Genomic DNA, 17,289 nt, shown 5'->3' with positions numbered 1-17,289 from the left:
TACTCATAAAGACATATCTTTTCCTAAGACAGTGCTTAGTTAGGAAGATGTCTCCTTTCCCACCATAGGCACCTGATTCAATGGGCTCACCAGCACCAGTCACAGCATGATTCATTGCCCTTATCATGAAAATGATATGCCACCCTCAGTGAAGCAGATAATCCATCCCTTTTCTCTGTAGATTTATGTGATATACGAAAGGATATTACATTTATATATGCAAATTGAAGTTTCTACTCCTAAACAACATCTCCATAGAGAAAAAGATTTGGTTTTAAGTTAAAAATATGGCTCGTTTAATAAAATGCTTTATTAAGTTTTCTGACATTGGCTTATTACTTGCAAATTGGGTTCATTTTCTAGGTAACTGCTGCTTTGAGGAAGTCATGCCAAAGTTCCACTGCTTTGCTTTGTTATCAGAGAAAGGACAAGCTAATCAAAATATCTGCCTACAAGTTCTGCCTCTCTGAGATGTGGGGAAGCTGAATTAGATAGCATCTATGGGTTCGTAGGCAAATATCTATGAAAATAAGATGTGTCATTTTATTAAAAATTTCTCACTTAAATATAATTCTAGATAACTCACAGAGCTATTTGATTCCAAGGAAAAGCCAAGATCTCTTTAGAAAAAGAATGTTGGCTATTCATTGTTTTAGCAGATATTTTACAAGAAGCATTTTATGAGTTGAATAAATGCTGGAAAATGGATATTATATCTACAGAGTATGGAGTTAGTCCAAAGAAGGTGCGTGTTTGTTTCACCAGGCTCTTTCTACCCTACATAGATGCCTATGGAAATAAAAATCTCTGACTTGGAACTTTCCTTCTGCGATGTGCACGATTTGAAACTGAACAGAAAATAAGGAAGGCAATTACATATGATTCTTAACTCTTATGTGATTGGGGAAAATATTTCTTCATCCGCTAACTTATTTGGAATGAATTCTACCTCAGAAAATCTAGGGTTCTAAATCTGACAGAGGAGTTCAGAGGAGAGAGGAAAAACTCATAAAGGGATGTGTGGTGGGGTGGGCAGAAATAATCAGGAGGGCTTCATGGAGGAGGTGAGATGAGAGCTGGAGTTTGATAGCGAAAGGAGTGAGGGAGAGCTGGAATGAGGAGAGTAGTGGTCCTGGAGGTAGAATATGCACGAATGTCATTGGTTACAGGAGATTCGGTTTAGATGGAAGCAGAAGCTTCTGGGGCCTTGGCAGATGAGGTGGGATCCGAAGGGTCATTGTTGTCTATGGTATAATGGAAAGAGGCAGGCGTTGGAATCCACAGCCCTGAGTTGAGAAGCTCAATTTTAGCCATTTACCAACTACAGGAAAAAGTACTTAACCCTTGATTCTTAGGATGTTTATCTGCAGTCGTGCGTATGTAACATACCTGGCTCCCTCCCTTGAAGAGGCATTCACATGAATTCCTCTCCACTCTTGACATGCCAAGAAATAGGGAACCACAAAATCCTTTTGACAAGTACCCAATGTAACAAAAACACAAAACAACTAATCAATTATTATAGGCTACTTATTAATCTAACTGAAGTTACCAACTTCATCAGAGCAAAGGTAGTATAGAAATCTCAAGGGAAAGGCATGGCTGAGTTTTTAAAATCTGGTTTTACTTCTGCTTCACAAAGCACTAGATTATGCACTAGATTTCAGCCACTTCATCCCCTACTGGAGCTCTGATTAAAAATACAATATGTCAACATTGACTAATTACAGCTTTAATGAGTCTACTGTTTACCTCTTGGAAGTAACCTAATTGTTTGACCATGTTTCAAACTCACCTAGTGTTTTCCAATATAAAACATTTATAATTTTGTCTTTGTCGAGTTTCACTCTCCAGCTGTTACTGGTGAGAAAAGTCATCATTAGCACAAAGACATTTACAGCTATGACCACCTTTCCCGCTGTTGGGTGCTTTTTAAAGTTTAATCAGAACAGAGCAGAAGGCAGATTCTTGGTGCCTCACTCAGAGCCTGCTAAGGATATGACAACGGAGAGTGCCATTCCCAATTCTACAATATTCTTTAGCTTTCAATTTGGTGATTTTTTTTGGATTAATTGCAATTTTTGGTTGACAAAAGTCATGAAATATTTGAAAGTGTAGATGGTTTAATGAAATTACACTTATAAAAAGGTTGCTACTTAGAACTGTGCATTATGCTTTTGCTAAACTTTTCATTAAGTTGGGACAGGGATCTTCATTTGGAAACATATTCTGTTGACTACTGATATTCACAGTGACTGTTCTTGCTGAAAACGAATCACAAATTCAGTAATAAAATAAAATAAACATCAAGAATTATAGTTCTTACAAACTCAGATTTGTTATAAGACAGTTGTTATGACATAGATTTGCCTGTATTTTCCAGACTTGATCTAAAAGGAAAGTTTGTGGCACTCGGAAAGGACACAGACTGGGGTGTGTTACATCTCATCTCTGCAAAGTCACCGCCCTGAAGTCTACTCCTGGCCAGGCAAAATTATGACAATTTCCATTAAAAAGTGACATGTTAATTTCTCATATATTTGAACAAAAGGGAACATATAACTTACTACATTAAGTCAAACACTAAAAGGTAAATGTTAACATTTTAGTGGAATAAAGATCACAAAAAGTTATCATTCACAAAGAATAGATTTGCTGTATCTGACACTTCCAGTTTATTGATGATCCAGTCTCAAAGAAATTCTTAGGGATCATTCTGCCCCTCCAGTGTCAAAGAATGCTCTTCCTAACTCGTTTCTGTTAATTTTTAAAAAGGCAAATCCAAATCCAAATTTTATTTTATAAGTTTCTAATAACCTAAACTGCAAGCAGTGGAGCAGAGAGAAGGGGATTTTTAACAGCTAAACTCAAGAGTTTTCCTGCTGGAACCTGAGCCCATTTTCGTAGGTGTTATTCTTACAACGAAAGGCATAATTATGAAAACTAAAGGTTTACATGTTAAAGTTCAAGTATATAAATTCTAATGCATGGTATAACAAAATAGAAATGCTTCACATTTGCTCTATCTATGAATACATTGAGTTGAGTATATCACTGTATGTAACTATGAGAGGGTTTATATTTTAGAAGAATGTTAGCACTGTCCTTTTCTGATAATATTACTCAGTAGTTAATCAACTAGTTCATATTTACACGATGACGAATACAGGCTAATATAAAGGTCCATTATCTTTCTCCTAATCAAGCAAAGATTGGGACTATGATGTTGTAAACTTTAAAATCTTCCAACATCATCTGAAAGAGCTGATTTTCCCTGGGATTTAAAATCCAAACTAGTTTTATAAATCTAACTAAGGGGGCGGGCGCGGTGGCTCACGCCTGTAATCCCAGCAGTTTGGGGGGCCGAGGCGGGCAGATCACCAGGTCAGGAGATCGAGACCATCCTGGCGAACACTGTGAAACCCCGTCTCTACTAAAAATACAAAAAAATTAGCCGGGCGTGCAGTCGCCTGTAGTTCCAGCTACGGGAGGCTGAGGCAGGAGAATGGCATGAACCCGGGGGGCGGAGCTTGCAGTGAGCGGAGATCGCTCCACTTCACTCCAACCTGGGCAACAGAGCGAGACTCCGTCTAAAAAAAATAAATAAATAAAAAATTAAAAAGTAAATCTAAGGGGAAAATGAACGTGTTGAATATCCTTTATCTCATGGTATACAGGTTTATATTTTCTTAAGCAATCTAATTAAATAGGACAAAATAGGAGGAATGAGTATAAGGATGCAAGCTACAATTTTTTCCTGAAGCATAACAGCACTGAGTGGGCTATGTCATGTTTATGGATTATAGAGGATGAGCAGGGTCATAATGAGTGCATGTGAACATGCGTCTGCATGCCTGCCCACATGTGCACACTTGAATGCACATGCATGAACACATGAGCATACACAACATACACAGGCAGGTCAAGCATGCGCCCATCATTAAGCTGGTGCATGCACATCTTCTATTTATATGCCAGTCTTCTATTTAACCTGATCGTGCCAGAAGATACGTCTATTTCGAATGTTTATGGAGTAAACTAGAAATATATATAATTTGCAATACAAATTTTATAAATTACACAAATTTGAAATTTTTAAATATTCATAATTCAAAGTAGGAGAGTGAGATGCTCTTTTTTATTGATAATTTGAAAGTTATCCAACATGCAAAAGCTACTCTACCTCTAAAGGGTGTGGTGGGTACGATGGAAATGATTCATAAGTCTCTTTACCTGGAAGTAAGGTGGAATTATTTCCTGGATGGGCAGAAGAGAACAGAGGAGAGAGTGTTTTGTAAAAGGTGTGAGTGGGTAGGTAAGACAGCACATATCATCAGACTTGTTAAATGAACACTGACAGAGTACCCAGGTGGAGACCTTATGAGGTTGGGCATTAAATGTGGAACAGGGCGCTTCAAAAGGAAAGATCAAAAAGTTTCCTGGGGACTCTATATTGTTAACGGTCTCTCTGGTTCCTGACTTTGATAAAAATGAATACAGCAAATACATTTATGAAACCTTTGCATGCAGAACACTAAACCTAGGAGAGAGAAGAAAATGAAATTCTTCCTTCATTTATGGAAATATATGAACAGTAGTTTAAAAATATTTGAAAAGCAACAATTATGATGTCCTAGGTAAGAAATTAAAGAATGAGTGTGGGTTTTATCATTGGAATTAGAGTTCACAATATGCTTGTGGCATAGCTTCTTTTACGAAACAAAGATATTAATCTTCCCCCAGATTAACTCATTAACTCGCCCAGCAAACATTTATCAGGTGCTACTATGCATTGGGCACAGAGTTTATTGTGAAGATTACATGAAGCATCCTAAAAGGCTCCACTGTTCCCTCTCCAGCAAGACCACTGTAACAGCTGAAATGGCCACATGCCCTGGTCTGCTCAGCACAGGCCCAGTTGACATTCCCTGTTGTTAGTGGCACCCACCTTCACCCTCTGAAAGGCCCTGCTTTGGATAAACTGCAAGGTCACTGCAACTAATAAGAGCCTCCTAACTTGTCTCCATGCCCCCAGTTTTGCCCTTCCCCCATCCATTCTCCACATAACAAGCAGAGTTATCTTTTAAAAATGTAAGTCAGACCACATTACTGTTCTGCTTAATATTTTCCAGTGGCTTCCCATCAAACTGAAAATAGAACCTAAAGCCACTTGTCTGGCTGACGAAATGCTGCATGATCTGGCTCTGGCTACTTCTCTACTAATACTCTTTGCCCTCTTTCCTATATTTCTTGAAGGAGCCAAGTTTCATCCTGCCCCAAGGCCTTTGCACTTGCTGTTCTCTCTACCTGAACTTTTCCTTCTCCCCAACTTTCATAAGCTGACTCCTAATTATCATTCAGTTCTCAGCTGAAATTTTTCTTCCTCAGAGAGATCTTGCAGAACCCTGTATCTAAAGAAGGCTCCCATTCATTTTCTGTGGCTTCCCATATTTTAATTCTTTTTATAGCCTTTCTCCCCAGCTGATGTCTGTCTTCTTGTTCATTAACACTTGCTTTTCCCTCTAGGGTGCAAGCTCTAGGAAGGCAGAAGCTTTGCACGTCTTGTTTACTTTAGGGTCTAGCTCAGTATAAGTGTTCAACAAATGTTTGCTGGAAACCCTAATATATACCCTGTTGGATCTAATTCAGTGTGGTTGTATAATAAAGACTACTGGTCTTGGAGAACTTCAGGGTGTACATGTAAGAAAACTGAACACTGCACTTTATATAAGAAAAAGTATCTCTACTCAAAGGTACCTTATATGTTGAATCCAAAGAAGAATCCAGTTCAAAATTCACAAATATAAAAGCTATAGAATTAAGGGACCCTGATGAATGAGTATATACTTTTCAATAGTACACTGAACCCTGTCAATAGCTGCATTTAAGACAGCAAATTACTGAATACCTACTTTTGCTTCTGTGGTTTTCAGAACCATGCTCGGTAAAAATATGTGTTGGGGATTTTAATGAGCTACTGGAACGGGTCTTATTTAGGTGCTGAAGGGTAAGACTCCTGAAGAAGAATTCCATTCAAGAGAATCATTGGCTCAAATGCCTACTTCTACCTTGTATCCAAGGCTGCTAATGGAGCAACAGAACACCTCGGACATCACCCTTTGATGATATATATTATATAATACAAATAATTTGTACTTTAAATGAAGGCAAGAATCATGTTAAATCAGGGGTCCCCAACCCTCATGCTATGGACCCTTACTGGTCAGTGGCCTGTTAGGAACTGGGCCGCACAGCAGGAGGTGAACAGCCAGAGAGCAAGCAAAGCTTCATCTGTATTTATAGCTACTCCCCATGGCTCACATTACCACCCAAGCTCCGCCTCCTGTCATATCAACAGCAGCATTAGATTCTCACAGGAGCATGAATTCTATTGTGAACTGCGCATGCAAGGGATCTGGGTTGCATGCTTCTTATGAGAATCTAATGCCTGATGATCTGTCACTATTTCCCACCACCCCCAGATGGGACAGTCTAGTTGCAGGAAAACACCTCAGGGCTCCCACTGATTCTACATTATAGTGAGTTGTATAATTATTTCATTATATATTACAATGTAATAATAATAGAAATAAGGTGCATTTGAATCATCCCGAAACCATCCCCCCTACTCTAGTCTGTGAAAAAATAGTCATGAAACCAGTCCCTGCTGTCAAAAGGTTGGGGACTGTTGTTTTAAATGGATAAATATGGCTAGCGTTTCAGGAAAATTCAAGAGAACATTGTCATTAAAGGATATAAATAACTCACATTATATGTAAACTAAAGGATGAAGCTTGTATGGTACCATTATTTTTATTTTGGACTTGATTCTTCAGCAGCTTATAAATTAATTGTTCTGTAAGGGACTGGACTCTGAAAGCAGGTCTGCTTGTAGACAAATTTCAGCTATGTTGAGTTCTCAGAACCTGTATTATAGAGATCTAAATGGTGGGCTAGGAAATTTCACACTTAATCATTTTTTTAATCTCTACATATTTTTTAAGTAAAGGTTATGTTTAATCTCATTACTCCCACAACCACCTAAACTAAGCCTTTCATTGATTTGCAGAGTAGCTAGTAAAGAGGCACGACACAACATATTTGTTAAATGGTTAATAGAAAAGACACAAAGAAAAAATTGGAATGGGACATATTTCTACCAAGGAAAATCCTAAATGGGAAAGTGGAGAACCAGAAGCTTACTAGAATAAAGTCAATAGGCACATGGAGAGACACTTAAGAATGAAAAAGTGTACCGGCCGGGCGCGGTGGCTCAAGCCTGTAATCCCAGCACTTTGGGAGGCCGAGACGGGCGGATCAAGAGGTCAGCAGATCGAGACCATCCTGGGGTGAAACCCCGTCTCTACTAAAAAATACAAAAAAAAAAAAAAAAACTAGCCGGGCAAGGTGGCGGGCGCCTGTAGTCCCAGCTACTCGGGAGGCTGAGGCAGGAGAATGGCGTAAACCCGGGAGGCGGAGCTTGCAGTGAGCTGAGATCCGGCCACTGCATTCCAGCCTGGGTGACAGAGCGAGACTCCGTCTCAAAAAAAAAAAAAAAAAGAATGAAAAAGTGTGTATGTGGGTGGGTGGGAGGATCCGAAGTCAAGCGCCTGTCTTCCCTTTCTGACAATTTTGTTCCTGGCTGACTCTAAAGATATTGCAAAAATTTCTAAATATCTGTATTTTAACTGGTCTCAGCCCACGTTTGTTGAACTCAGGATTCTAAAGACTAATGTAAATAATTAACCTGGGAGAAACCTCTCTGCCCCTTACTGGTGGCATTTCATTGAATGTACAATATTCTGCACTTTCACTAATCCCCAAAACTAAAGCTATATGTTGAAACAAGATGCAGTAAATGGTGGGGAGTAAAGAAGGAATATCAAATTGTTCATCTAGAAGTTATAAATACATATTGGCATTACTGGATTCTAGATGTAAAAGAAGCCACAGGCAAAAAGCTACACAAAAAATACAAATGAAAGAGGGTGGAAGAAAGAGGATAATGTGAGGTGAAAAAACATTAGATGTGAGATTATGAAAGGTCTAGGCTGGAAAAAAGGGAATTTTATAAACTAACAAAAGCTATATATCATTCTGCGCTTATAACAGGTAGTCTATCCAAAAGTAGATGAAGGGAATTACTAACAGTAATACCCATAAAAAAAACCCACTGTATATAAATCATGTATGATTGTGATACTTCCAGAAAAGACAGAATCAAGTAATTTCATACCAATTAACAGGATTAGCAAAACATCAAGTAGTTAACCTAGTTTCCATTTCTCTTCTTTCACAGTACTTAGAGAAAACTATACTTACAATTTCATTGTTGCTGTCACAGCATTATCTTTTGAATTCTGGGCCAAGACCCAAGTCAAAACTACTCGAATCAATCAAATTGTGGTTTCATGATTTTATATATACATACACACACACACACACACACATATATATAGAGAGAGAGAGCACAAGTCCACAACTTGCCATAGACTGCCAGGAATCAAGTTCTGTCTGAAATTCAGACTTTATAAAGTTCTTTCTCATCTACTTATTGCTGAATGTTAAGATTTCAAGTTCAGTTGCTCTTCTAAAGATGCTTCTAGGTGAATTGAGATTGCCACAATTAAAAGAATTTAAGATCCCATTGCATTTCTATGGTCTCTGACTCATAATTGTGCCCTCACTGACACATTGCCAAGTTACTCAGAACACAGCATATCCTCAGTTTTCAAAAAGAACATCAAGACAGTTCATTCAACCTTTACTGAACATCAACTATATGCAAGAGACTTTCAAAATTGCTTTAAAGATGGAGGCAGATGAAAACACCTAAGCCAGGAATAGAATTCAGTTCTACTCTCCTCCCTGAACCTATGCCTCAAATTTACTGGAAGATAATATTATCAGGAAATGACCTTGAAACAGATACTCACATTGTGTTCTCCGCTGCAGAAACCAGAATGGTTTTGTGGTCTGTCTCTACATCCTGAATTTCAAAACACACACCCATAAAGGAAGAGAAACAAGATAGTTGGCATGTGCAGGAACAAGATATTTGCCCCTAGTGTTTTAAGTCAATTCTTTCATTTTAGTAGCATGTCAAGGCATGGATATGATATACACACAACTTGAGGGCAACAATAAGGTTCATTAGCAAAAGACACTATTTCTTTTCCCCTGAAATCACAGCTTATAATTATATCCTTTCAACTTTTTTTTTTTTAATAAGCCCTTCATGCTCAGGTGATCCAAGGCATGTGAACCAACAAACACAAAATCCAGAACTACCTTGTAAAGGCTTTAATAGAGATCAAAGAAACTTGAGCCTGAAGAAATTTGACCTGTTTGGTTTCTCTTGACTGGTTCTCTCAAGAAGGCATTTTGGCTGAGATAAGCATCTGCTGAGAAACGGAAACAGCTGTTCTGAATCATTTTCCAAATTAAAAATAGGAGTTTCTGAATAGTGTGAAGAAAGGTGGAATCTCAAAATTATGCCATATTGAGAAGTATCCTTACTAAGAATTTTGGGTTAAACATGTGGTTTGAATCCTAGCTCCTCACAGTATTAGCTATGTGGCTTGAACAATTTCTTTAACCTGGTCCTCAGATCCCTCTTGTATAAGTAGGGATTTGTAGGGTCATACGGTATATGTGAAGCACCTGGCGTACCACTTAGCCAGTGGGGAGATCTTGAGTAGGTGGAAATGATCTCTTGGTACTAAGTACTGTCTGCAACCATTTCTTCGCAACCTTTGCATTTCTTTGTTACAAGTGTTGCAACTGCAAACACTCACTAACAACATTTCTCATTTTGTGCATTAAACCTAAATAATAACTGAAATTAAGAACTCTGTTGTTAGTAAACCTGTGTTTATCTGAAACACAGAATGCTCAAATACAATGAACAAAAGTAGCATAAAATACAAAATGTGCTCTAAAGGGTTTACAATTTAAAAACTGATTTTTGTGTGATCACCAAAATAAGTATTAAGTAAAAACAGGTGGAAAGAATTGAACGGTAAGCTTAAAATGGGTGCTTTTTTGTGTAAATTATTCCTCAATTAAACACAATCACAGAAAAAAATACTGTTGCCCAAGAACGATTCTTGGGATTCTGATGAAATTGGTCTGGAGTGTGTAGCTTGGGCATAGGGAGTTTTAAAAGCGTTTTAGGCGATTCTAATGCAGAAAAAAAGGAAAAAAAATAACAGACAAACAAGATGCAGAATAGGGTGGATAATAATTTACTGATGCCATGTTTAGCCAATAAAATTCAGGACACCCAGTTTAATTTGAATTTCAGATGAAACACCAATTTATTTTTTAGTGTCAATATGTCCCAAATACTGCTCACTTAACTGATGTCCCGTATTTCATTTGGCAACCCTAAATAGTACGCTAATTCTTGTGCCAAAAAGGGGGAAAAGAATTATATATGTGCCTAATTGTTTTTATATGCGTAAGATAGATTTTGCAGGTTTGCTTCTGGGTAGACAAACTACCACAGGAGACAAGGAGGAAAATGACGTTTTTTACGGTATACTTTGGTGCTTTTTGAATTTTGAATCACATAAACATATTACATATTTTTAAAACAAACACTATTATAAAGTTGAAAGATAAACAATTTCTAACAGGATCTAAAAATCAATATAGGGAGACAAAATGAATAATACATGTGATGCACCTAGCAAACAAAACCAATAGAAGTTTGCCTAAATATTTGGTTCTATTACACTCATTTTCTCAGTGTAGTCAGATATCTATAGAATATTAACAAATACTTTTTCAGTTGCCAGACTATAACTCAAATTAATATTAGCAACCTCCTGTTGCATTGCACTTCCATATATTAGTTCATTGAATCTTCAAAATAATCTTCAGATGTTTTGCAAATTAAAAGGCTTAAACTCAGAAAGGGTAAATAATTTGCCCAAGACCACACAGCTAATGAGTAGCAGCCTGAGGTTTGAAGGTCTGTAAAAATCCACAGCCCTTTGCTTTTAAATACAACACAACACAACACTCTCTTTAGGAATATGTATTCCTAAAGAGTCAGAAAATTCGTCTTTAGGCATAAATATCAATGCAAAAAGGAAAAGCACTGAATAAGTCCCTTCATCAGTCACTGAGCTATGAAACGTGACACACTGGCAAAAAAAAATGTATTCTGAAGCCAGGCATTGTAGCTCACGCCTGTAATCCCAACACTTTGGGAGCCTAGGATGGGTGGATCACTTGAGGCAGGAGTTTGAGACCAGCCTGACCAACATGGCGAAACGCCGTCTGTACTGAACATACAAAACATAGCCAGGCATGGTGGCACGCGCCTGCAGTCCCAGCAACTTGGGAGGCTAAGAAAATCGCTTGAACCAGGGAGGCAGAGGTTGCAGTGAGCTGAGATCGCACCATTGCACTCCAGCCTGGGTGACAGAGTGAGACTCTGTCTCAAGGGAAAAAAAAAAATTTTTATATATATATATATAAAATACACACATATATAAATGTATATAAAATATATAAATATATATTATATATAGTTTGTTTGCTTTTAAATAAATATACAGTATACTTCACTTTGTGTAATACTTGTGTTCCAGGAAAGTTGTTTGTAAATTACATATATGCAAATATAATTATATTTAGAATAAAATTGGGAGTCTGCTTCTTAGACAAACCCTGTTAAGTGTTTTTTAGACAGGAAGATATTTTTATAATGTGCCAGAGCACACTTTGTTTATTTTTGGACAGGGTATAACATTAGATGATCTAGGAGTTGGCTAATTGCCCTTCACATTTGGGGGTCTTAATACAAAACGTGGTTTTGTATTAAGTGGTTTATGTGTGAAGAGGAATTTTGCCAAATTTCAAAGGATTTAACTAGTTAGATTAAGTTTCTAACTCGAGCCTACCTTTAGCTAATTATTTCTTTTAAAGGTATGAGTAAATATTTACCAGAGAACAGCTTAACGCCTCTTAAGTGATGAAAGCAGTATTATTTTCACAGCTTATTGGAGACAAGAATATGTCAGGGGTCTAATCAGTTTCCTTTTGTAAATGGTTTCAAAAACTTTTTTCTAAAGTCTATCTTGTCATATAATTTATATATATTCCCTAGTGATTTACTTTCTTTTTGTTTGTTTTGAGACGGAGTCTGGCTCTGTCGCCCAGGCTGGAGTGCAGTGGCACTATCTCAGCTCACTGCAACCTCCACCTCCTGGGTTCAAGAGATTTTCTCCCGCCACAGCCTTCTGAGTAGCTGGAATTACAGGCACATGCCACCACACCCGGCTAATTTTTGTATTTTTTAGTAGAGACAGGGGTTTCAGGAAGTTGGGCAGTCCGGTCTTGAGCTCCTGACCTCAAGTGATCCGCGCTTCCTCGGCCTCCCAAAGCGCTGGGATTACAGGCATGAGCCACCGCTCCCGGCCGATTTACCTTCTTTAGAGTGCAGGTGCTGGTGCGGAGTGAGAGGAAAGAAGATCTAGAAATGGCAATAGAAAGCTAATCTTTCAAGAGCCATTAAAGTTAATAATTTTTAAAACAGTTGACTAAAAGCTAGCATCCCGTTGGAAAGAGATTCACAGCCTCCCTGGATAGTTGGCAGGATCTGCAACCAACGTCGGGGTGGGAGTGGTGACTAGGTGAAACAGCCCTTCACAGATCTCTCTAGCCTGAGTGTACCAAGGCTGGGCACATGGAGATTCAGGCAGGCCCTCAATTCCCCATGCATTTTCTCCCATTACATTGGCATTTCTGAGCTGGCAGCATTACAATGCCAAATCCATGCTTTAAAAAAATCAGCTCAGGACTCAATCTCTAAAATGAAATCCCAGATGTCCTGCTGACCTGGCGATGGCTCCATTTGTCCCCATCGCTGTCTTTGTATTGCAGTGTTTGAGCCATTATCTGAATATTCTATTTCTTATTTATTTCTAATCAGAGTGATAATTTTTTTGAAAGAACAAAATGAAAGAGTATGTATAACATGATAGATCTATGTCATCAAAGATTATGTCTCAAAGCAACAAATAATTAAAGAGTTTACATTACTTTTAGCTCCCTAGGAACCGACATCCCTCCTATCCCCTCTCTCCACCATACCATGAAATTTTTTAATGTTTTTATGTATTTAAGTCGGTAGATATTTTCCAGAATGCATTACATTCTGGTAAGGTACTGCCTACAGTTAATCTGCATTAAAACTATGTTAGTTTCAATAAATCAAATTGCATCTCCATTTAATTGTATTTGTTACATTTAATTGAATCAAATTTTTGTTTACTCTTCTAAATATTAAGAAATAGAGGAACTGAATGGTTTGTATCTTTTATAAACTATGATGGTTTTAAACTGAAGCTCTCATTTTTCTCCTTGCAGGTCAGCAGCCAGTTCTTACCCAAATGGTTCTTTACCTATAGTCTGGGGAAATAGATGTATATCCATTTATGAATAAATTCCATGATTTTTCCTATTTAAATTTTAATGATATAAAGGACCAAGGCCTAACATAAAAACTCTATAGTGCAAAAATTGTTGATTATGCAGTTATGAGACAGCCATAAACATTATTTTCATAAATTCGTTCTTCCAGAATATGTATTCCTAAAGAGTCTGTTAAATCAAGTTTAGCCTAAAGTTGCCTCCTTACATATTTAAGTTCAGCCTAAAGGTTTTTCTGTACATCATGAACTATACAAATGGAGGTGTAAACCGACCATAGCCCACACCTGTGCCAGTCACTGAGTTTGGCCAATCAAATGTAGCCAACTGTTCAAATCGTGTTCAAATAAGGCAAATGCAGAACTTGTAACCAATCCAGTTGTTTCTGTACCTCACTTCTGTTTTCTGAACATCACTTTCCTTTTGCTGTCCATAAATTTTCTTCCACCACGTGGCTGCGCTGGAGTGTCCCAATCTGCGTGATTCTGGGCTTAAGGGATTCATGAATTGATCATTGCTCAATTAAACTCCTTTAAATTTAATTTGGCTGAAGTTTTTTTTTCTTTTTCTTTTTTTAAACAAGTCCCAAATGTGTTAACAACGATGTTTGGAAAATCAGGACAAATTAAGCTAAAAAATGTGGACATCAACAGCCAATCCAGAAAATATATGGGGAGGTTCAAATGAGTTGATAAGGTTTTACTCAGTCTCCTGTTTTTTTCTGAACATTTCTTTACTCACTATTTGAACCTGTATTTAGTATGTTTCTCCACATAATATCAGAAAATTTTAGCATCAGTAGTAAGACAAATTAACAAATTAAAGTGAGCATAGATATTTAAAAGAGTCAAGGACTTGGAGAAGGGAGTTTTAGATACATCTAATGTCATAATTAACACAAGACTTCTAATTAACATCATATTCCTAATTGGGTAGTCTATTATGGGTTGGAGACTATTCTCATTTTTCTGGGCTGCTGTATGTTGACTCTTCAATTTGTAGGCAAATGCAGATGTCTTCTTTTTACAGTGGTTTTAGGGGTACCAACACAGCAGCTCACTCAAACATATCTCCCCTTCCAGTTTACCAGAGAGCTGGGTATTCCTATCATTAGGATATAATTTCACAGGTGCAGTAGAAATGCATTTTATGTCGGAGCCCCAGAAACACGCAGAACTTCAGATCCCTGTAGGAATGCGTTCACAGGGCAACGAAAATAGCATCAGTGCCTTGAGCTTCATTATTGTCCATTTAAAAAGCAGTCATGGCTGGGCATAGTGACTCACGCCTGTAATCCCAGTACTTTGGGAGGCTGAGGCAGGCGGATCACTTGAGATCAAGAGTTCAAGATCAGCCTGGCCAACATGGTGAAACCCTGTCTCTAGTAAAAATACAAAAATTAGCCATGCAAGGTAGCAGGCGCCTATAATCCCAGCTACTCAGGAGACTGATGCAGGAGAATCGCTTGAACCCAGGAGGTGGAGGTTGCAGTGAGCTGAGATCACACCACTGCACTCCAGCCTGGATGACAGAGGGAGACTCTGTCTCAAAACAAACAAACAAACAAAAAAGTCATGTGAAGTCCATTTCTACTTTATTTATAAAAGTACAATGGGAAACGTTGCCATTATGTGCTTTGTGGCATAAACTTACTCTTAAAATTTACTAATAGAAAAAAAAAAAGCGTCTCTCCCAAAAATCTGATATATTTGCTTTAGCCTGAAAAGAAAAGCTTAAGGTATTCATTGCCTTCTTTTTTGCCTCTATTGCCTGGAAGCTCAGAGTTCAGTGTTTTGCTCAAATATGGTAGGTATCAAAGGTTCTCTGGTTCAACTACTTTACCTCTCTCTACTCCTAGACTACATGGCTTGGTTCTTGCTTGTTTTTTATTCTTCTTTTCCATACTTGACTGAATTTTTATCTCTATTCCTAAATGATTGCAAATTATTTCATGGGAGGAGATAGAGTTCATTCTTGTTATTCACAGGAGTTATACGTTCTATAAAGTTGCTACGAACACTGAATTAGTGAATACCAAGTCATTGCTATTAGAGGAAATGGGATTAGGCTCCTGTGAGCCTCTGGCCACAGTATTTTCATCAACTGAGCAAAATAGAACATTATTTTCTATGTGCTTTCATTTAAAGATATCTTATATAATATATAGTTGATTCGTTAACACTGAACTCATGGTCAACAGCACTATAACTCATGCCTGAACGAAACTTCTCTGTGTATCTTCTCCTTAAGGCACATACAGCCTGCTTGCCCTTAAGAACACTAGACAGTCCCAGGCCGGGCGCGGTGGCTCAAGCCTGTAATCCCAGCACTTTGGGAGGCCGAGACGGGCGAATCACAAGGTCAGGAGATCGAGACCATCCTGGCTAACACGGTGAAACCCCGTCTCTACTAAAAAATACAAAAAACTAGCCGGGCGAGGTGGCGGGCGCCTGTAGTCCCAGCTACTCGGGAGGCTGAGGCAGGAGAATGGCGTGAACCCGGGAGACGGAGCTTGCAGTGAGCTGAGATCCGGCCACTGCACTCCAGCCTGGGCGACAGAGCGAGACTCCGTCTCCAGCAAAAAAAAAAAAAAAAAAAAAAGAACACTAGACAGTCCCTCAGCACTGCCCATGGGGGATATTTTAAACAGAGAAACCGCCACTTGAAAGGACAAAAATGTGAAAAATATGGCATTAAATAAATCATGAAACGGACACTTGTTTACAATATGAGAGCTAAAACAAGAATGTACAGCACCAACTTGTTTGACCTCAGTTGAGAATATGCAAGTTGCATGCAAATTTTTACCACTCTGTATATGCCTGCAAATAACTACAAAAGCACCACGGTATTGATTCTGGGGTCACAAATAAATGTTATTAAGCAGGCAGATTTGCAAATACACGATTATTGAATCACAAGGATTGATGGTATGTTATCTCAAAATTAATATTATTATCTTTTGGCCAATTAGCATATTTACAACAATAAGAAGAGCAGGTTAACAAATAGAAAGGAGGGTTCTGTGGGAGTGGAACTGGTGAAAAGTATACTTGGATAACCTTGTAGAAATATGCAAAAGGCTAGAGCAAAGACAGAACGAGCATATTCCAGGGGGCAGCCAGGGGTTCTGACCAGCGACTCAGGGCCCTGGGAACAGACTAGGAAAAACAAGGTAAGGCTAAAAAGGAGACAGCATTAACCTATTTCACAATTTTCTTTTTTTTTTTTTCTATTGCAATGACCCTTCTATTATAGTCATTATTGCTTAGCTAGAAGTATCTGGAGGGACTTACTTTCTTCCTAAATAGATTTTATTTTATTTTATTTCATTTTATTATTATTTTTTTGAGATGGAGTCTCACTTGTCGCCCAGGCTGGAGTGCAGTGGCGTGATCTTGGCTCACTGCAACCTCTGCCTCCTAGGTTGAAGAGATTCCCCTGCCTCAGTCTCCCGAGTAGCTGGGATTACAGGCATTAGCCACCACACCCGGGTAATTTTTGTATTTTTAGTAGACAAGGGGTTTCACCATGTTGACCAGGCTGGTCTCAAACTCCTGACCGTGGGTGATCCTCCCACCTCAGCCTCCCAAAGTGCTGGTATTACAGGCATAAGCCACTGCGACAGGCCCCAAATAGATTTTTTACCCTACACTTAGGCTAACGCATCAGGCCATGTGAGTGGGCATTGTGATGCTAATAGTAGCCTAATGCATAAGGAGCTTTGGCCAAATTGTTAGTAAAAGTTGAGGCATCAGATTCTAAAGGAAACCTGATGTCATATTTCTAGTGTTGATGATGAAAAACTTTATTAAACCTGAAAGAGCCAACTCCCTCCCTATA

General features: G+C 38.3%; 1 protein-coding gene across 5 annotated transcripts in view; it reads right to left on the bottom strand.

Moving 5' to 3' along the window:
* RAB27B (RAB27B, member RAS oncogene family) overlaps nt 1–17,289 on the bottom strand; it is a 162,614-nt gene that overhangs the window by 28,328 nt on the left and 116,997 nt on the right. Inside the window, exons 1-2 of one of the 5 annotated variants that reach the window (XM_009192774.4) lie at nt 8,937–8,948; nt 4,234–4,257 (exon numbers count right to left, since the gene is read on the bottom strand). The exons of the other annotated variants lie outside the window; for them this stretch is intronic. The gene's annotated coding sequence lies outside the window, so the exon portion shown is untranslated. Of the gene's footprint in view, nt 1–4,233; nt 4,258–8,936; nt 8,949–17,289 lie in introns of those variants that run through there. 5 annotated transcript variants of the gene reach the window in all.

The sequence above is a fragment of the Papio anubis genome, chromosome 19 (genome assembly GCF_008728515.1).
Source record: "Papio anubis isolate 15944 chromosome 19, Panubis1.0, whole genome shotgun sequence".
NCBI classification, from domain to species: Eukaryota; Metazoa; Chordata; class Mammalia; order Primates; family Cercopithecidae; genus Papio; species Papio anubis.
Note: the sequence above shows the minus strand (reverse complement) of the source record. Positions and strands in the feature narration are given on the sequence as shown.